This window comes from Mya arenaria, chromosome 17 (genome assembly GCF_026914265.1).
Source record: "Mya arenaria isolate MELC-2E11 chromosome 17, ASM2691426v1".
NCBI lineage: Eukaryota > Metazoa > Mollusca > Bivalvia > Myida > Myidae > Mya > Mya arenaria.
In genome coordinates this window covers 41,746,592-41,761,363 of record NC_069138.1, presented here as the reverse complement: position 1 = coordinate 41,761,363, position 14,772 = coordinate 41,746,592, and the positions used below count along the sequence as shown (strand labels likewise).

General features: G+C 34.8%; 1 long non-coding RNA gene across 1 annotated transcript; it reads right to left on the bottom strand.

Annotated features, from left to right (window-relative positions):
• Positions 1-2,518: 2,518 nt before the first annotated feature.
• LOC128223696 (uncharacterized) lies at positions 2,519-11,903 on the bottom strand. Its single transcript, XR_008259330.1, has 3 exons — positions 11,733-11,903; positions 8,004-8,073; positions 2,519-7,309 (listed from the first exon to the last, which is right to left on the bottom strand). It is a non-coding gene; the product is annotated as an uncharacterized LOC128223696 (long non-coding RNA).
• Positions 11,904-14,772: the final 2,869 nt, after the last annotated feature.

Below are 14,772 nucleotides of genomic sequence, written 5' to 3'. Positions count from 1 at the left end.
GTGATGATGATTATCATGATCATGATAATGATGAGTAAAACTAAGTCTTCTGTGTACATGTGCTCTGTTGCTATTTCCCCAAAGGTACAGGGATCCCATTAATGTTTGATTTAAACGCGGAATGACCTCTCTGCTGGAAAATCTCCTCAAAATATTTGAATCTTCTGACAGTTACTAGCATTAATTTTGTGGAACTTTGAATAGTGAGAAAAAAAAATTGTGAAGTTTTGTTTAATAAAATTATCATATTAACAACCAAAAAAGATCATGATTTATCATTTTATTTTATTTTTACACATATTAGGCTCTTTGTCTTTGCTTAAAGTTTGACTAAGAGATAAGCTTTATGCATGTACTGTCAAGTATGTTTCACTAAAAGTCTTTATTCCCAAAGAATTGACAAATACTTAGTCAAGGAATGTACTAAGTTTAAAAAGTATCATTCAATTTGTACAATGAAGTTGAAGATGGATAAAGAAATGTTATACACATTTTTTTCCAGACAAAACCCCCCATAACGATGACAATGTACTTTGACAAGATTCTAAGACCTTTTTGGTAAATATTTGAATATAACAATAACTTATAATGAAGACTGACCTCATAGTTTTATCATATTATATTAGCTAATACTTATTTAAAAGTGCTAAGTGTTATAAAGGGTGAGATAAACAATATTAAATGCCAGTCAAGAAAAGATGTAGATTTATAAGATCTTAAGGGTGTGTGTGTTTTTAAGAAAAATTGTTGAGGTATTGACAAAGCCTTCGTGTTATTCATGTTGTTGGCTGCATGATTTTGCAAAAATAAAGATATTCAAGTGAATCTTGGTGAGGCAAACCCTGTTATATTGAACAGATTTATTAAAATGATCGCTTTTTCAGAAAGAAATATGAATAGAGGACTTCTATAGCAGAAGAATTATAGCCAAACTTGCAGAAAACAACAACCGGATGTGCATCACTAAAGAAAAGAAACAGGTTATTGACATTTCAATATTCAAATACCAAAACCGGTAGTTTAATTAACTTTTTACCTGTATTGTCATTGCTAATACATAGACGAGTGCTCTTGTAAAACATATTTGCAATGATTCAATGTATGAGGCTGGATTTTATATTTAGTTATGGTAATATATCATTTTGTTGTAATACTTGGTATTAATCTGGCTAGGCCCAAAGCTGAAGAAACATATTTAAGAGTATGTTTTTATTGTTGTCATTTTATTTATGAATCTAATTTTAAAATATATTTTGAATAATGATAGCTAAAATGAAACCTCCAAAATAAATAATACTAAAACTGTTTTCAGGATTTCTCCAAATGTAGAAATGCAGACAGTTCTTCACCATCAACTGTGATCCTTTGTAATTTTGTGTACATATGAAACTAAATGACTGCAAAGAATTGTTTTTTTTGTTCTTAGGTTGTTGTATGCATACTTCAAAATCCCATGATTTTATTTCCACCAAGTGCCACGTAATTTCCACCAAGTGCCACATTGGCATGGCATTTGGTGAAAAAAAAGATCAAAGAAACTGAACGTGGCATTTGATGGAAAATTGTTCCAATACTCCACCAACTGCCACGTTGGGGTGGCATTTGGTGAAAAATTTGCCACCAACTGCCACGTGGCATTTGGTGGAAAACGTTCCAATACTCCACCAACTGCCATGTTGGGGTGGCATTAAATGGTGAAAAAATTTGCCACGTGGCATTTGGTGGAAAACGTTCCAATACTCCACCAACTGCCACGTTGGGGTGGCATTAAATGGTGAAAAAAGTTTGCCACCAACTGCCACGTGGCATTTGGTGGAAAACGTTCCAATACTCCACCAACTGCCATGTTGGGGTGGCATTAAATGGTGAAAAAATTTGCCACGTGGCATTTGGTGGAAAACGTTCCAATACTCCACCAACTGCCACGTTGGGGTGGCATTAAATGGTGAAAAAAGTTTGCCACGTGGCATTTGGTGGAAAAAGTTCCAATACTCCACCAACTGCCACGTTGGGGTGGCATTTGGTGGAAAATGGTGAAAAATTAGATCAAAGTCCCATTTTCTTCTGTTTTTCATCGTTTTACACCAAGTGCCAACCGTTCCAATACTCCACCAACTGCCACCCATTTTCCACGTCCAATTCGTGGCAAATTTAGGGAAGGGCTGAGTACACAATCTTTCTGGGTTTTTTACCCCTTATTCATGGCTTTAATTTGCCAATACAATAAATCTTAATTATAAAAAATACTGAATGTCCCAGTCTTCACCATAAACTAACAAAAAGAGAACTAAAGCATAACTATGCAACCGAGTTATAGACCTTTCTATGCATTTTATTTGTCTAAATATATTACCAGTCTCTTTGGCAATAACCTTATGCCTCTTGAGTACTTGGCTTGACCGTATGTTTTTTATTACATTGTTTGAATGTTTTTGATTTGCACAAAACAATGATGAGGACACTATGCTTTGCCAAAACCTCAACACATTTTCTTCAAACAAGAACAAGGAAATTCAGAATAACTTTTATTACATCATTTAATGATTTTAGAAAATACACCCATACAATCAATGAAATAACAAGAGGGCCATGATGGTCCTTAAATCGCTCACCTGAGTAAAAGAGTTTAACCGTTGTAATCAATAAAGCTTGATATTTGTTCTCAAAGAATATTGAAAAATATACTGATCTAACAACATATGTTGCCTGGATAATCAATGACAGGACTTGTCACAGTTGCCTGCACACCGACAGGACTTGTCACAGTTTCCTGCACACTGACAGGACTTGGTGATTGACTTCACACTGACAGGATTTCATTCAGTTGCCTGCACACTGACAGGACTTGATGATTGACTACACACTGACAGAATTTGATTCTCATATCTGCATACTGACAGGATTTTGTTCAGTTGCCTGCACACTGACAGGACTTGATAATTGACTGCACACTGACAGCACTTGGTAAAGATACCTGCACAATGACAGGACTTTTTTCAGTTGACTGCACACTGACAGGACTTTGTTCAATTGCCTGCACACACACATGCCTTCGTTCAATTGCCTGCACACTAACAAAACTATGTTAAATTGCTTGCACACTGAAAGAGTTTTAGTATAGATACACAAACAACAAACAAAGCACCATCCAATAAAATCAATAAAGTGCCTTAAGCTCTAATAAACAAATATCAGAACACATTAAGCACCTTCCACTTATATCATTGCTTCTTCCATCTATGTCAACATCACCTTCCTTCACATGTTCAAAACCAAATTTTCTTTAAATCCATAAAGGCGTATTCACTATCCACACAGAAGATAAGATTTAGCATAGAATGATCTACATGAAGTTCAATGGGAAAGCCTGATTATTAAATTTATTATTTAGTAAAAATGAAATTCCTTCTAAAGAATAAAGTTTATAATAATTATTTGAATCTATGAACCTAAAAAATGAGCAATAATTTTAAGTGACTATGTTGAAGACTTAATAATATTTAAAATCTACTCCCTTGTTACTAAAATAGAAAAAAATGGAATCTCCATCAAAAAGGGAGACCATATAGCAAGACTTGCTGCCCTTGTTTCAAGAGTAAACTTTACATAATTATCAGTTTTAACATTTTGTCCATTTTGTTGTTGTTGGTCAATCATGATCTTTGGTGTATTTTTATAGAGGGTCACTTAAGGAAGCTTTCTGTAAAGTTTAATAGAATAGAATAGCCATTTTGTTGTTGTTGCTGTAATTGTTGTTGTTGTTGATTAATAGTGACCCCTTGTTGTATTTTTGTAGAAGGTCACACAAGGAAGCTGCCTGTAAAGTTTCATTGAATTTAGAACTGTAGTTTAAGAGGAGATGATTTTTAAAGCTAAAAAAGTCAGCCATTTTGTTGTTGTTGCTGTCGTTGTTGTTGTTGATCAATCGTGACTCCTTGTTGTGTTTTTATAGAGAGTCACCAAAGGAAGCTTCTCGTAAAGTTTCATTGAATTTGGAGCGGTAGTTTCAGAGGAGATGCTTTTTAAGCAAAACAAAAAGTCTGCCATTTTGTTGTTGTTGTTGTTGATCAATCGTGATCCCTTGTTGTGTTTTAGTAGATGGTCACCTAAGGAAGCTTCCTGGGAAGTTTCATTAAATTTAGCCAGGTAGTTTCAGAGGAGAAATTATTTAAGCAATTGTTGACGGCCGGACGGACTGACTGACTGACGGCCGGACAAAGACCGATCACAAAAGCTCACCTTGAGCACTTCGTGCTTTTGTTACCTAAAAAAGTAAAAATATAACATTTAATCCCTTGTTACTAAAAATAGAAGAACTAAAAATAGACAATACACTGTTCAACAGAAAGGGAGACCATAGATCAAGGTTTGCTGCCCTTGCTTAAGAGTAAACTTTACATAAATAAAAAAAGATTTTAACATCAGATTGTTGTTGTTGTTGTTGTTGATCAATCACGACCCTTGTTGTATTTTTGTACAAGGTTACCCTAGGAAGCTTCCTGTAAAGTTTCATTGAATTTGGACGGTAGTTTTAAAGGATATGTTTTTTTAAGCAAAACAGGAAGTTGGCCATTTTGTTGTTGTTGTTGATCAATCGTGACCCCTTGTTGTATATTTGTAGAGGGTCATCCAAGGAAACTTCCTGTAAAGTTTTATTGAATTTGGAGTGGTAGTTTCAAAAGAGATGTTTTGAAGTAAAACTGGAAGTCAGCCATTTTGTTGTTGTTACTGTTGTTACTGTTGTTGTTGTTGTTGTTGTTATTGCTGATCACTTATGACCCCTTTTTGTATTTTGTAGAAGGTCACCAAAGGAAGCTTTCTGTAAAGTTTCATTGAATTGTTCAGGTAGTTTTAGAGGAGCTGTTTTTTAAAGCAAAACAGGAAATAGGCCATTTTGTTGTTGTTCTTGTTGTTAATCAATCGTAACCCTCTGTTGTATTTTTTTAGAGGAACACCCAAGGAAGCTTCCAGTGAAGTTTCACTGAATTTCGCCAGGTAGTTTCAGAGGAGATGTTTGGTAAGCAATTGTTGACGGACAGATGATGGACGAAGACCGATCACAATAGCTCACCTTGAGCACATCCTGCTCTGGTGAGCTAAAATTGTATCAGTAAAATCACAAGTCATGTTTTGTGCGTTAAATTCAACTTAATAAAGACAAGAGCCGTCATAAGACAGCGTGCTCGACTACGCCGCTTTGACTTAGAAGTGAATACAATAACGATGTAATATTACCAAGTTTGGTCTCTTTATGTCAAACCTAACTAAAATAATTTGATACATAAGGTGACTTTGATGCTGCCCTCCCACCAGCCCGCCCGAACAATGACGCAAGTATTTCAAATAACTTGATTTCCCATATGAAAATGTGGTTAAGAATATGCAAATATGCCTTTCAAAAGAAATTAAAAAAAGAGTAAAAAAAATCAAGGGCCATAATTTGTATTTAGGGTTAAAATGGAGTTATGTTCTTGTTGTAAGATGGTCGTAAATAATTTTGAATTTTATTAATAGCATTGAATGAACGGTATAGAAGTTTTTTTTATTAAAATCCCAACTTGCCCTTAACTTTTACTTGCCTAAAACTTTAACCTTAACTTTAAGTCAATCAGGGGCCATAACTTGTATTAAGGATATGGAGTTATGTAACCTCATTGGGTAACGGTCCTGAACAATTGTGTGAAGTATTAAGTCAATTGAATGAAGGGTATAGATGTAATAAATAAATATTCCAACCTGCCCTAAAACTTTAACCTAAGTTACATAGTCAATCAGGGGCCATAATTTGTATAAAAGATAATATGGAGTTATCTAACCTCAGAATGTGATGGCTCTGAACAACTGTGTGAAGTATTAAGTCAATTGAATGAATGGTATTGGAGTTTTCAGTGAAAATCCCAACTTGCCCTTAAACTTTAACCTGCCCTAAAACTTCAACCTAAGTCAATCAGGGGCCATAACTTGTATTAAGGATAATATGGGGTTATGTAACCTCATTGTGTGATGGTCCTGAACAACTGTGTGAAGTATAAAGTCAATTGAATAAAGGGTATAGAAGTTATTTATAAATATCCCAACCTGCCCTAAAACTTTAACCTAAGTTCCATAGTAAATCATGGGCCATAATCTGTGTAAAGAATAATATGGAGTTATCTAACCTCATCATATTATGGCCCTGAACAACTGTGTGAAGTATTAAGACAATTGAATGAAGGGTATTGGAATTATAAGTGAAAATCCCAACTTGCCCTAAAACTTAAACCGGACGCCGACGCCGGGGCGAGTAGTATAGCCCACCTATTCTTCAAATAGTCGAGCTAAAAATGAATATTAGTTGCAGTAAGCAATGCTCATCACTTCTAATAAACATTCTAACAGACTGAAAAACAAATCAACACAAATGGAAAAAAACTGTTTGAAAGTCAGCAAGTATCTTATTTTAAACCTAATCATTTCAGCTAGATTGCTACGCAAGCTTTCAGCATAATCACTCTCAAGTCTGTAGCCTTAGTAGAAACTAGTACAGACATCCTTTTTCTGAGGCCATCAGAAAGTATCTCGGTGGGGCCTGAACCGTCAACCCACAACCTTGGATTTGAGGCTGACACCTAGGCTTATCCTCTAGACCACATTCACCTTTTCACATTTTAAAGAGCCCAATTTACAATATGGCATGTGCCCTATTAGGACTTAAGTATTTTAAATTGAACTAAACAAAATCATTTTTCTTTATTTGGTGTGCCAATTCCATCTGTTTCTGTTTCTGTTATCTTCTCTCCTTCTTATGAAAACCGTTTTAAGCGTAGATGAATCCTTTACCACACAGTTGCATGAATATATATAAATATGCACTTTCCATTGTTAAAATGATCCACAGTGAAGAAATATATGTGTCCGGATTAAATGTAAAGTTCACTCAAATACTCTGAAAAATATATTTAACTATTTAAAAGTTGACTGCAAGAGGGTTACCACTGAGTAGCACTACCAAGCATAATTAAGGAGTCTGCCTCTATCTAGGTTGTAAAGTAAATGTCCAGCTTCAGATTGTATTGCTTCAGGCATCGAGGGTTTAATGATACTTTTTGTATTTACTAATCCACTGGCCAACAGTTGACTATTATCTGCAACTTCACATCAGTATGTAAGTCATCAAATATCAAGTTGTTCCACTGAACATGTTGTTCCACTTTGTTTCCATCTTGTACTTATTTTCCCTTCCAGGCTGGCTTTGCAGTTGTGTTACATGTTTTCCATGTATTGCAGGTCAATCCTCAGTACAATGGCATATTTGATTAAATTCCAGTGCCTGAAATAAAAATCATAGAATATAACAGAACTAATATGAATGAGATTTTCAGATCAATTATTTTAAAAGTCTGTACAATAACATATATAGAAATTATTCAAAAACTATTAAGTGCCACACCATTTTAAGGCTGCATCCTCACAGACTTACTGTTCTGACACCTTTTTATTTTTGTCTTTTAACAAGCAAATTGGCAATTATTGTGCAAATGTCTAGAAAGTTATATTAGACTGCTGACATAATATCAGATCACAGCCATTTATATTCAAGTTTGAAAATTTGGCATAAATCCTTCAATTTAGTCATATAAGGTCACACATAATATGACAGATTTCAATTGTTTGGAAAACTGCTGAAAAAATCATTTTTCCATATTGCTTTTATAGCCATCTATTGGTATACATTTAACTTAAATATTCACCTCCCTTACTACTTTGATATCAATTGAAAGGCTTTTGAGATACGACCAAGAAGAACTGTCAATCTGTGAGAGAGCAGCTTTAAGCTTTGGACCAAATTTAAGATTTGATGTAAAATGAAATTGTTATCATGTTGAAATTCCAATACAATGTTGATATAACCATTATTCTTTGTTGATTAATTGTACAAACATGCAAGTACTTTTTGGTTAAAACCAGTAGGGTACTTAATTGTTGAATAATTGTCCGAATTTTGAAAAAAACAAAACCATTACCCCTTCTGCCATTTTTCATCAGAACAAGCCAGGAATTCAGAGTCGGTGGCACCACTGGTACCATACTGCCCTTTGAAAATAAAGATAAGATTTAAATTTAAATGTCGGCAATATTCATTGACACAGTAAAAATGTCAGCATCTTGCAATGTTTCTGCATCACCACCAATGGTTGATATTATAGAATTTAACCTTGAAAGAAATGTGTGCTGGTTTTTGTGTTCAAACCCATTTTGCTAGACCACTAGCATGATGATCTAATTTATTTTGAGAGCTATATTAGTGAACAGGCATCCAATTGTGCCATTACATTGAGCTCTCAGTTATCAAAACACTCTACAACTTTGATGAATAAATGTATTTAACTATGTCACTAACAGTCAAAGATTATATTTGGAGAAGAGGTATGTTTTAGCACGGACATATAAACCAAACGTCTATGGTTAAACTTAAAGAAAAGTAAATTTTAATTATAAACAAGAGATGTTTGTCAAACATTATGCCCCCTGAGCGCCAAGTTGCCAGAAATATTTGGACAATTGAATGAAATATGCATGGACTGAAATGACAGCTGATTTGTCATTGGATGCATATGAGGCAGGTCATCTACTGGTCATACCTAATCTTCATGTCAAGTTTGATGACCATAGGTCCGGGAATTGTTGAGTTATCACTCGGACAAGCTTTGGTCTTCCAACAGACCGACCGACATGTGCAAAGCAATTATATAACCCCTCTGCTTCGAAGGGGGGCATAATTAAACTAGATGTTCACTGAAAACTGATACTTCAACTCATGCATTTAGTGACATATAAATTTCTACTGTCTACTATATAAGACAAATATCAGAACAATACTCTTACTTTAAAACTTTACTGAAGAAAATATATCCTTGATGATCATCTATCTTAGTTTGAAACAAACATGGCACTTAGTGGATAGAGGAGCTTGAGGCAAATTTTCTCCAAAATTGCATAAGATGCACTTTACTTATGATAACTTAAGAAGGCAAATAAATGCCCAACTAAAATAGTAACATAAAAGAAAATCATTTCTATACAAACATTTATACATCAATCCCAATCATCTGTGCATGCATTAAAAAAATATGGACAATCAGAAAACCTTTTTTCAGCTTACAGTCACACTGACCTTGACCTTTGACCCACTGACCTCAAAATCAATAGGGTTCATCTGCTGGTCATGACCAATAAGCCTACCTAGTATGAGGTCCCTGGGTCAAAGCGTTCTCAAGTTATTGATCGGAAACCGTTTTTCATGTTAAGGTCACACTGACCTTGACCTTTGACCCACTGACCTCAAAATCAATAGGGTTCATCTGCTGGTCATGACCAATACACCTACCAAGTATGAGGTTCCTGGGTCAAAGCGTTCTCAAGTTATTGATCGGAAACCGTTTTTCATGTAAAGGTCACACTGACCTTGACCTTTGACCCACTGACCTCAAAATCAATAGGGTTCATCTGCTGGTGATGACCAATACACATACCAAGTATGAGGTCCCTCGGTCAAAGCGTTCTCAAGTTATTGATCGGAAACCATTTGGTATTCCGACCGACCGACAGACAGACCGACCGACATGTGCAAAACAATATACCCCACTTTTTTCAAAAGGGGGCATAAAAATGAAGTTTGTAAAAACACTGTGTTTATGCACCAGTAAATTGTAACCACTGCCCCCCTAGGTCCGGGGAATAGCGCGGACTTTGACTTTTGGTCCAGCCAACCCCGACTTAAATCCTTGCCCTTCGGGAATGTACAGATGGTTAAATCCCCGCCAAATAATCCTGCACCCCAGGGACCCTAGGTACATGTAAGGTTCATTCCCCACTTTATTAAAAGCGAAGATAAAACCAACACATTCACGCGGCACTGCAGGGCCACCTGAAACGTAAAAACACAGCCCGTTTCCTCAGCTATCCCCAGTATACCCCCAGATATGGGGGGCTGTGGTTACAATTGACTGGTGCATTATAAGAAAGTCTTAACCTATTATCAATCTAAGTAAGGTCAGATTCAGACTTATTTGTATTTCAAAGAAGTAGTTGTGTTCTTAATTTTACCACTGGTCACTGAAGCTCAAAAAATAGTATTTACTATCTTAGGATCTGTCAATTGGAAGCAGACTTAACCCCACCCACTAAAAATAAAAGACATTTCTATTAAGTTTCTCATACTGGTTGAGAAGCAGTTTCCTACGGAAAGCAGTTTTCGACTAATCGCTTTTTGGCGTACTTTCTTTAGATCTTCATAAAGAAGGTACTGCAATTCAACTATATGGTAACTAGGCAATCAAAAGTTGAAATTCTTACCGAGACGCGTACGTAACTTTAATTATTATTTAATGTTTAATGTTTATTTTTCATTTTGTACACAAACTTGCACGTGGGGGATCGGCACGCGCAGCGTATTGCACATGCGTGTGAACCTAATTTGCATATCTATGAATAGCTACAAGGTTTTCCTAAATTGACTTATACAAATGATGATCATTGTGTACATATTTGTGAACACTGGTGTCATGCTTGTTTCGCACCCACATTGACTTAAATGTATACAAACACAAGTTTCAGAAATGAATCAAAATATCATTGAAATTCAGTGTCTGCCCGTTATTGAGTATAAATTGACTGTCGTAAATTTTAAGGTTTAAATTTTTCGTTAATGCTAAAAAATTAAATATTATTTATCTCATTTCATTCTTATATTTAGTATATTGAATAAACAGATAATAAAAACACACAATAGGCACCTTAAATCTGCCCGGCATTCGATTTGTCGGAAACTGCTTCTCACCACAAGCTAATCAGAACATAGTTCTGGCTTCCATAACTTTAATGTTGATATTTTTTTTTTTTTGATGTTTACAACACATTAAAGTTATGGCGTAACCCCCATAGTAAAGTCAACCAGTATCAATTGAGTGTGATGATGCAATGCAATCACATGACCATGATGACGTCGATGGATTCTATTTATAGCATCGGATTCACATTGTTCATTTAGTTGAATCCAATTGCAGTAAGGCTGTAAATACCTTTTGATAAGTAAAAACAATTTATTTATTGCAAATTTGTTATTAGTAATTTATTAATTATTCAAAATAGAAAGAAATAACAGCAAAATAAACACTAGGTCACATGGGTATTTTCTGAAAATATTGGTGTCACATGATTAAATTTGAACACAACTATGACCTAGATAAGGAATGCTTGTAATAGGATTTATTAAAATGCTAAATCAACTATCTTTAAAGCGTTTTTTGGTTTTGAAAATGAGTTTGTTAACTACATTTTACTTCATTAACCTAAGGATACAGCTATTTTGTCTGTACAATGCATACAAGTGAAATAACAGCGTGACATAAAAATGTCACGAATTCTGGTAGGGTTTGGATACGGCGTTCTCTTCAGAGAACACATCCAAAAAGGTAATATATAACGTGTTCGCTGAAGTTCTTTAGCTAATCAGAACAGTATAAGTACCCTCTTTGCGTCCCTATTAGATACACTATATGTGACGTCACACATGTGAAAAATATATCAACAATAGCAGCTTGAGCTGGAGTTATCTAAATTGTGAACAATTTTAGTAGGTATTTAAACGCGTATAAATAATTCAATAAAAACTGTCGGAAACTGCTTCTCAACCAGTATGGGCACTTTTTATATTTTAATAAAATATATCAGGTATATAAAATAACACTTACACACAAATAAGTGGTAATAGTTCTCTCCTAATCCTGTCTTTGGTCTAACATATCGCTTGGGTGTTTGAACATCTCCTTGGTAGGCCATGATGGACCTTATTATTTCCGAGGCCAATTCCTGTTTGATACTGGCCGAGGTATTTTAGGAACTCAATGCTCCAGCTGCCTGTGATTTCCACCATAGTACAAATGGCAATTTCAAAGTAAGGGGAAGTAACTTTTCGGTGATTAGTTGGAGCTAGCATTGATAAGCTCATCTTCAGTTTCGTAATCAAATTCTAGTAATATCAAATCACGGTTTGAACTTAAGCAATAGACACATTCCGAATTGCAATTTAAGAAGACAACTTGAAATCAAACGAAGTAACATTTCAGTGATAAGTTGACATTTACATGTTTAGTTTCGTAATCGAAATCGAGTTAGGCGTAAAGACACATAGCGGTTTGCAACATCGTGAAATTTGCTAGCCAGTTACAGAAATGTAAATTACGATATATCACTTTATAACAACGAATTAAACAATACATGAATGGAATGTATTGAAACTGATTATTAATAAAGCATATAAATGTTAACAAATTGCCAATTTCATTTTTGAACCGAATACCGCTCCATACTGCCCCACCCCACCCCGGTGTGAGTGTGTGGGATAGCGGGGCCTTTACCAGGGATTGGTTCCAAGGCCCCGATATTCGCCGGGGTTGGTGCAGTTGTTACAAATCACATGTGCATAAGTTATGACTTATTGCAATGGACATTGGAACAAGTTAAGTTTGAAAACTATTTATTCAGTCGGGACAAACATCTTTTCAATCCTTTTCGCAGAAAGATCAATTGATTTGGACACATTTAAACCGATCTCTAAAACTCTAGTTCAAAGCTTGGTTAAATAAACACACACACCTAAGTCCGATCTTGATGAAACAACCACTATTGTACTAGTATGTGTTTTAATTGTTGTATGCGGCGAAAGTGTGCCTTTTTGCCACATAATAAAGTCCAGTTTATGCGTTGAAAATCACCGCATAAACGTGGTCGATTTCGTTTATGCGGCGTTACACTTGTAAGTGCAGCTTTTAAAGGTGCTTAATATATGTTGATTTAATTGATTTTGATTGTTCAATGTTAAAAGTAAGACAATTTATTGGTTTTCTTTCATAATAATATTTTTATGATATAAAATATGCAATTTCGAGCTGATTTTTTGTATACATACTCGTTTAAACTACTACACTATTGGATGTGGAATACAGCAAATTCTTACAAATACGTCCTTTTAAATGAGAAAATACAATTCTTAAATCATTAACAAAGCATTTGTTATTCCAAACAATAATTGTTCCTAAACAATTCCTTACCTCTTTACGAATGCACCGTCTGCGTTACGAGATTTCCAGCACAATGGAATAAGTAATATGATATAAGTAATAAGTTATAAGTAATAAGTTATAAATAACAAATTATAAATTATAACTAATAAATAATAATGAATTAATAATAACTAAAAAAAGTCCCTCCAGTGCTTCCGTACTACGAGTTTAATGATATTTATCAGTGAAATGAAAATTGAAATAATTTACGAGCATACACTGTAGCAAACAATTCTGCTATTTAAATACAACGAAGGAAAATATATTATTCGAATTATTATATGTCAAGTTTTTTTTAAAAGGAACATTATTTTCCAAATAAAAATCATCATTTATCATTTGACAGATATAGTTCAGCTAATCCAATAAATACGGTTATTGAACGGTTACAAAGGGCATATTAAATGCAATATGGTTAATACAAATCAAATGTCAGTTTTACTAATAGAGGACTAATGCATTACGATTTAGTTTCAGCTATTATCTGATTTTCTTATGTATAACTTTTGATCCGCATTTACGTGCAATATTTCAGAAAGGAAGAATTAAGTTCCACAATTTTGCAATAGGCACACGCAATCTATTTTCTGCGCTTTGTTTGATATTTGTTTTGTAACTAATACGTATTGCTTAGTCATTATATGACGGGGGTTTTCTGAAAATAGGGAAGCTTAAATTTGATTGGTTTATAAATGGCGAATAGGTATCTGCCAACATTCGATATGCTTACCTCTTGAGAATAAGGATCGTTGCAAACTTAAAGATGCACTATTACACGGCCTCTAAACGCCGGCTCCACCACTTTACGGTGGTGCAAAGAAAAAGAGCTGTCGACACTTCCGTGGTGGAGCTGTGCCCTATGTTTACATGAACAAACGTGAGTATGACTTATATTTTATTTGATAATTTCATTTTACAGACATATTTCGAAAATCGGAGAATGTGGTACCGTGTAAGAACACTTCTACTGTAGGCTGGTTACTATTTCGTTTCAATATTGTGCAAACTGTGATGCCAGGAGCTTTTCTCCCGAAACGGAATTGTGCATATATTGAGATCTGATTGCATAGCAAGTACATTTCGGTGCTTACACACCCCGAAAGAACATTCTAACGCATGCAAACATAACTGTTATGTAAAGTTCATATGCCGGAACACAACAAAACTAATAAGCACTTCTTAAAAAGATAAAATGCACATATTTATAAAAGTGGTGGCGCTGTTGCCCTAGTGGTGGCGCTGTCGAGTAGTGGTGGCGCCATCGAGTATGTTTTGCGCTTGAAGTAATATAAAAAGTTAACGCTTTTGGAATGAATACAAAAGTTGCTATGTTTATCATTCATTGAACATTATGCTGGTTATGCATACTACTTGCGGAAACAAAACTCTACGCGAACAACCTTAACCTTACTGAAAACTATTTCGAAAACAAATGGCTGGGTGCTGTTAATTTTACCATATAACTATAAGTATATATCATGTGTGTCCGGTTATGAGAGAGGTTTTCTTGCATACCGGACGTGTGTTTCCGGTCATATGACCAATGCTGGAAAAACGCATCTTACACCACAATGTAAGATGAGTTACGCGCAACAACGTGCTACTTCTTATATCTTTTATAGTATGGTTTATGAAAAGTACATTATTTCATTTCAATAAAGCGCAATCA